A 7,832-nucleotide genomic window follows, 5' to 3' on the forward strand; every position below is an offset into this window, starting at 1 on the left:
TAATTCTCCCCTTTTGAAAACCCAGGATTCAGTGTGGGCTCTGCCCAAAGCTCAAAGATCCAGTTAAAAAATAGGAAAAAGGAAGGCTTATGAATTTATAAAATGTACTTCTATTGGCATGCCTAATATGTCTATGTATTTATATCTTGTGTACACCATGTTTCACTACTGAAAAATATAAAAGAGTTCTAATTTACTCACTCAAAGAAAAAATAAAAGCACTTACACACTTTAACAGAAAAAAGGAAAGACTAGTCAAGTGCTTTTTCAAGTTTATGTGACTTAAGTAAAATCTTTAATAAATAAACTAGCTTTAAAAATTATTGGTAAAGTAATATTAGAAATGTCTTAAGAGCTGCCAGCATACGTTTTTGTTTGCATTTATTGATCAAGCAATTTCATACTTATCTCTGCCAAATACTATAAAGTGTCAAAATTTGGCATAGAGGCTACAAAACTGTAACTCAGCTCAAAACAGAATGATCTTTGCTTGTGTAGTTTTTAAAAATAAAACATTAATATTGGTTTAATGAAAATAGCTACATCTTGAATTATTTAGTAAAATACCCTAACTTCTTATCTTGTGGCCTTAGGTAGTCTAGTCCACAGACATGAAGAAAGTTTGTTCTGGGAAAGGGCTGTTACCATCTTTGTTTCAAAGCTAAACTATAAACTAAGTTAATAAACAAGAACAGCTTGTAGATTAGAAGCAAAATTGAGTCATTTTCACTGTCTCAGTTATAATTTTGCAATGGCGGTTTCAAAACTTTAAATAATGACTATTGCAGTTTCCATAGATAATCCAGGTAAATGATTAAAATAAATAATTAGATAAATGTAATTGGGTAAATACTTGTAAATAACTTCTCAAAATTTAGAATCTAAAGTTATATCAAACAACAGATATCTCATTATTTGGGTATTTTCCAATAATAATATATTATAGGAAAACATTCTAAAGATTGTGTCTTTTTTAAAGGGTAACTAATTTTTGTCTAATTCAAAGCTTATTTAAAGACTATATACAAAACAAGGTAAAAGAAACCAGGGAGGCCGGGCGCGGTGGCTCAAGCCTGTAATCCCAGCACTTTGGGAGGCCGAGGCGGGTGGATCACGAGGTCAGGAGATCGAGACCATCCTGGCGAACACGGTGAAACCCCGTCTCTACTAAAAAAATACAAAAAACTAGCCGGGTGAGTTGGTGGGCGCCTGTAATCCCAGTTACTCGGGAGGCTGAGGCAGGAGAATGGCGTAAACCCGGGAGGCGGAGCTTGCAGTGAGCTGAGATCCGGCCACTGCACTCCAGCCTGAGCAACAGCGCGAGACTCCGTCTCAAAAAAAAAAAAAAAGAAACCAGGGAATAAGAGAGATATAAAGAAATTTATAAAAATAAATAGAGTTTTAAAGATTATTGGTAAAATAAAACTATCTTCAAAAATGTAAACCTTTGGTCTAAATTATGCAGGTCAAATATTAGGTTTGCAAAATGCTTTAGTCCATAAACTGCTTCTTTGACTTAAAAATTGTTCAATTTATTTTGGAGGGTTAAATTCTAGATAAGGCCTGGGGACATGTGAAATTAGCCTTGCCCCGTAGCTATGCAAAAAGGTATTAAAGAAAAGAGAATTTATATAAGAAAGGATCTTGTATGGTAAATTCTTGTCCTAAAGTAAAATAACTGGTTGTTTAAAGAGAGGGATGTTTAGGACAAGTCAGAAAGTCAAGGCATGTCAGAGATTGTCTGCATAAGTCATGAAAGAATTTTTTTTTTTTTTTTTTTTTTTTTTTTTTTTGAGATGGAGTCTTGCTCTGTCGCTCAGGCTGGAAGTGCAATGGTGCAGTCTCGGCTCACTGCAACCTCTGTCTCCCAGGTTCAAGCGATTCTCCTGCCCCAGCCTCCCAAGTAACTGGGATTACAGGCACCCACCATCATGCCCAGCTAATGTTTGTATTTTTGTAGAGATGAGGTTTCACCAAGTTGTCCAAGCTGGTCTTGAACTCCTGACCTCAGGTGATCTGGCCACCTTAGCCTCCCAAAGTGCTGGGATTATAGGCATGAGCCACTGTGCCTGGCCTGGGAAAGAATTTATGAAAGGGAATTTATGCAAGAAATATTGTACAATTTAAAGGTGATTAGGCCTCCTAAATGCTTTATAAAATGCTACTATGACTCTTAGCTGTACAACTTGCCTGCTTTACAGCTAGGTAAGGCCTGGGACACATGGATTTAGATGCTGGAATAAGTCAGACCTTATTTGCACTTCTGTCTAGGTCCTAGCCTCCACACCTAGTACACAGCTAAAATCCCAAACTTACCAAGGTTTTCACCAAAAGTAAAGGTTGCTAAGAGTTAACAGTGTAACATGTATTTTAAGACTATTGAAGAAACAGTTTACATACAAGGTGTGTAAGGAAAGTAAAATATACTTTTGGTAAAAGATTATAAGGAGGCATGAGAATGTGGATTTTTGCCTCAATTAAAAGGTTAAAGGATTGTTTTAAGTTGGATACAATAAAGATAAAGGTTTAAGCAAGCTGTGGAAGGTTAATTGTAGAGGAAATTCTGTGTGTAAAATATTGGCTAAAGTTAAAAGGGAATCATCGTTTTTCTGTAAATTGAGCATTGAAATAAAAGCACAATGGGTTTCTCTTAGAGCACTACCTTGCTCTTTAACAAAAATTGTAAAGGGTTATAAAAAGTCTATAAAATCTTACCTTATGGTCAAACATTAAAATTCGGTAAATATGTCTATAAGGATTTATTAAGAATTGGGTTTAACATTCATAGTACACTAATGTAAAGGTGAAGTTTGGCTTATTTGGTATGAAAATTATACAGGAAGCATTGTCAAATATAAAATGGTGTTTGGCTTTCTTTGGGCTATATTTGTGCAAATATGTTACTGGTATGTGTTCCAAAGTTATGGGAGACTCCTATAATTCTGATATATCTTAGTGTATGTTATCAGTAATAATTACAATTGTTTTGTTAAATTATTATTGTGTGCCACAGAGGTAACAGATTTCCTTGTCAGTTGTGTCTCTTTTTTTTTTTTTTTTTTTTTTTGAGACAGAGTGTCACTCTGTCACCCAGACTGTAGTGCATTGGTGAGATCTTGGCTCACTGAAACTTCTGCCTCCCAGTTTGAAGCAATTCTCCTGCTTCAGCCTCCTGAGTAGCTGGGACTACAGGCCCATGCCACCACACCCAGCTGACTTTTGTATTTTTAGTAGAGACAGGGTTTCACCATGTTGGCCAGGCTGGTCTTGAACTCCTGACCTCAGGTGATCCACCCGCCCTCAGCCTCCCAAAGTGCTGGGATTACAGGCATGAGCCACCGCGGCTAGCCGTCAATTGTATCTTTAACTATGGCTACCCAAAAAATGTTTGTTATCTGTAAACAACGGTTGTGTTGTTTTCATACTCTTTTGAAGGTGGTTTTATAATCAGCTATAAAGCTCTAACAAGGCTGGGCATGGTAGCTCATGCCTGTAATCCCAGCACTTTGGGAAGACGAGGAGGGTGGATCACCTGAGGTCAGGAGTTCAAGACCAGCCTGGCCAACATGTTGAAACCCCGTCTCTACTAAAAACGCAAAAATTAGCCAGGCATGGTGCATGCCTGTAGTCCCAGCTACTCAGGAGGCTGAGGCAGGAGAATAGCTCAAATCCGGGAGGCAGAGGTTGCAGGGAGCTGAGATCGCACCACTGCACTCCAGCCTGGATGACAGAGTAAGACTCCATCTCAAAAAAAAAAAAAAAAAAAAAAAAAAAAAAAAAAGCTCTACCAGGTGCTCTTGATTGCCGATTTCTGATAGCTTTTGAGATTGTGACATCAGAATAGAGGGAAAACGTTCAGGGCTTTTGAAGAGCTAAAATGTTCATTAATATCAAGCAGGACAGGAATTAACTGCGTGAACTGAACTAACAGGAGACCGGAATGATCTTGTTGACATTTTGCTTATAATATTGCTAATCCTTAGTTTGCTTTTCAAAGTCAAAGAAACTTTTCTTTTGAGCTACTGACAGCTTTTAAAAATTTAATACTCCCATGAACAAAATTTAGAGCATACTTGTTTCTCTCTACCTGATTTTCTCCAGAATTTGGAAACTATCTGTGAGTATTCTTAAGTTATGGCAACACAGTTATTTGCATAAGTGCAGTAAGAACCTGTTTTCTTTTGTAAGAGGACACAATTGGAAAAACTGGTTATTTTTACCATGGCTTTGACTGGAATGATGTGCTTTCCTTTAAGGAATCAAACTTGACTTATGAACCCAATAAAGCCCTTGGGAAACTGGCCTCATATTTTGTGTACACAGTCCCTGTACAGGGTTTCTGACCTGTAGTAAGTAAAAAATGTCACTTTCTGACAGGCCGGGAACCCCAAGGTATCTTGAAACCTCAAGAGGAAAGGAATTCACCCAACTCATAGGTATTTGATGGTACAAATTCATGTTTGGGCTTGGCTTTAAAGAGGTCTTATCTCAGATTCCTTCTATGGAACAAAGTTCCATGGAAGCCAATTTAAAAGGCCTATGTAAAAAATAATTATTCTTGCTTCACTTTATGCAAATAATCTGGCCAGGTATAATAAAGCAAACCAGTTCTATCATGATTTGCCTTTTAATAAAAATGGGAAACTGGAGAAAGAAAAATTGTTTCAAAACTACAGTACACCTGTTGTTAATTTCTAGTCTTGCCTTACGTTTTTCAGTTTTTATTATTTTCTACAGTGTGGATTCAATTCTAATTTTTCTGACTACAAGTCTCCAAATAATGTTTTCAATTTTTTCCTTTTGCTTTTCCTTTTTCCCCATTTTTCCTAACTGAAAATCATTGAAACCTAAACTGTGCTTTCTTAAAGCCCTATAAACTGAAGACTAGACAACTTACATTTCAGAAGAAAACAGCAGCAACCTCTTTATATGTGTTGCTGTTGCATACTATTATGTTTCATCGGGCACTGCCTCTAATTCCCCAAAACAGAGAGTGCTACTGGGAACAAATCGACCTCTTCCACTCCAGTGCTGCATTCGGTGCCCCATAACAATGACCCTCTCTCAGCAGGAAGTAGCCAGAAAGATTACAATGCCCCATCTCCCTACGATTCTCATGATAAATAAATATACAAGCATGACAGAAATCATACACAAATTGACAGTGGGGATTGTGGCAGGCCAGGCTTCACTAACGCAGGCCTCCATTGCAACTCTTTCAGTACTGACTGGGTAGTTAAGTTAAATATTAAAAGCCAGTGCCCTTAAACAAAGGCTGTAATGTAACAAAAGCCCATCAAGAGTTTTGCTTAGACCTTTCTTGGGCCTTAAAGCATGACAAAATAGTGAAGGAATTCTTAACAGGACCCACTTAGGATTAAACAGGTTTTATTGGACGTCTGAAGAAACTCCCCAGGCCTCCACAAACAAGTTTATTGGAGGTCTGAAGGAACTCCCTAAACGTCTGTGATTTAGCAGGAGACAAGATAAGGGGAATCAACCCAGCATCTAGACCCACTTAGATTAAGTAAACTTACTGAGGCTCCAGAAGTAGGTCTTCCGGACTCAGACCTTAGTCATAGATTAAAAGAAGTTAATCACTTATGTCTTTAGAAGACTGCACACTTACACGTAGACATATAGCTTAGAAGGTATATAAGCTCTGGAAAACTTTGTAATTTTGAGTTGATCTGGTGATCATTTCCAGGCCGTCTCCCCGCAGTCGGTTACAGAGATAAAACTCTTTCTCCCCAGTTCATCTGCATCTCGTTATTGGGCCACAAGAAATAGCAGGCCAACCCTCAGTTTGGTCCAGGAACACTATAGTATTGCTTTCACATATATTATCATTGAGAATGACACCAAACCAGGTGCTTATTTAAAGAAAGGAGGAGGCTGGGCATGGTGGCTCACGCTGGTAATCCCAGCACTTTGGGAGGCTGAGGCAGGCGGATCACTTGAGGTCAGGAGTTCAGCCCCAGCCTGACCAACATGGTGAAACCCTGTCTCTATTAAAAATACAGAAAGTAGCCAGGCATGGTGGCATGTATCTGTAGTCCCAGCTACTCAGGAGGCTGAGGCAGGAGAATCGCTTGAACCCGGGAGGTGGAAGTCACAGTGAGCCAAGATCACACCACTGCACTCCATACTGGGCAACAGACAGAGTGAGACACTGTCTCAAAAAATAGAATAAAAATAAAATAACGAAAGGAGGGGATGACCCCCTGTGTATAGAATGCTAAATGCCACACAGCTACACACTCCCATTTGTTGCCTCTAGTTCTAGTCAAAGACTACTTGAAACTCTTAGAAAGCAATAATTTCCTTAGGCAATCCACAATCCCTGGGGGCTTGGAATGTAAATGGATGAACAAATGCCTGAAGGTACCTGATTAACTCAATATTTCATAATCTCAACAGGTAGACATTATCTCCACAGTAAGTCCAGGGAAACTGGCATTCAGAAAAGTTAAATAATTTGATCACATAGCTAGCTGGGTTTCAAGCCCATGTTCCTGTGATTCTAAGAAAACTTCGGTGTATAGATTCTCTTCTCCCTCGTTACCTTTTCCTTACCACATCCTCCCATCTCCCCAACCTATATGTTAGGATCCCAGAAGAAAGCAGATAGTACCTTAGATGATTGAGGTGATTTTAATAAAGGGAGTATTTAGGAAGGTGTGGATTTGAACACAGCAACAAATCATGGGGCAACACCCTGGCACTGAATAAAAACAATGCAATTACCTAGGCTGAAGAGAAGGGAGCAGTTGTCAGAAACTAGAGAGGGCCATCCAACAAGAGCTGTGGCCTTTTGCTAGAGGGATGCAGCCAACCTGCAGGGACCCAAAAAGGAGGAACTAGGCAAAAAAATTTACTCTGCTACTCTTTGATCTCCTGCCAAATCCAAACAGAAGCCACAGGACAAAATATCTGTCGGTGCATTGCAACCAGGTAAGCCTCATGGGGCACAGAGCATAGTACCCAGATCTAAAGAGGCAAGCAGAAGATGTCCCACATACCATCCATTCTCTGCTACTTTCAACTCGAGTGATCTTGCTAGGGCTTTGGGAGAGATGAATTGAAAGGTATAAATTTATGTGAAAGCTAGAGAACTATTTCTAGTACAGAGGATTTGTATGGCTACAGAAAGGAGACTCAAGGAGAAGTACATTAGACTGTTGGAGCTCTTTGCCATGTTGTGGGTCACTGATGCTATCAGCATTTGAGGTAGATGAGGTAGAGTTTGGGATATGTCAAGCATAGGTAGATAAGTCATGAACTTTCTGCCTCCTTCTATCCCAGAAGCCCTTTTAGCCTCCTCTGTCCTCAGCCATCATTGCTTTCTTTCCTTTCCATGGCTATTTCCTTTCCTCTTCCCCAAATTCTTACCAACCAGGAACAGAACCATCATTAGTTTGAACCATATTGTTTCAAGAGCTAGAATAAAGCTAGAGAATGGCTCCATGTAGAGAATATCAGGGCAAACATCAGTACTAGGAAACTGAAATAATCTTTTGATTGTTTTCAGAAGATATGAATTCCCAGCAAGGAGCCAGAAAGGGTTATACAGAAGCAGAAGATGAATGTGATTTCTGAATGAGATTAAAACAAGAAAGGCTGGAATAAGAACAGGCATAAGGACCCTAGGACAGGAAGGAGAGCCGAAATGCCTGGGGCATGGTGACTACTAACCTGATTCAGGAGTAAGCCTTGATTCACTCAGTCCTAAGAGATCGATTATAACAAATGATAACTAGAATGACGAGAGGTGAAAAAATAAAAAAGAGGGAAAGGCCAGGCACAGTGGCACATGCCTATAATCCCAGCAC

The sequence above is a fragment of the Macaca mulatta genome, chromosome 7 (genome assembly GCF_049350105.2).
Source record: "Macaca mulatta isolate MMU2019108-1 chromosome 7, T2T-MMU8v2.0, whole genome shotgun sequence".
NCBI classification, from domain to species: Eukaryota; Metazoa; Chordata; class Mammalia; order Primates; family Cercopithecidae; genus Macaca; species Macaca mulatta.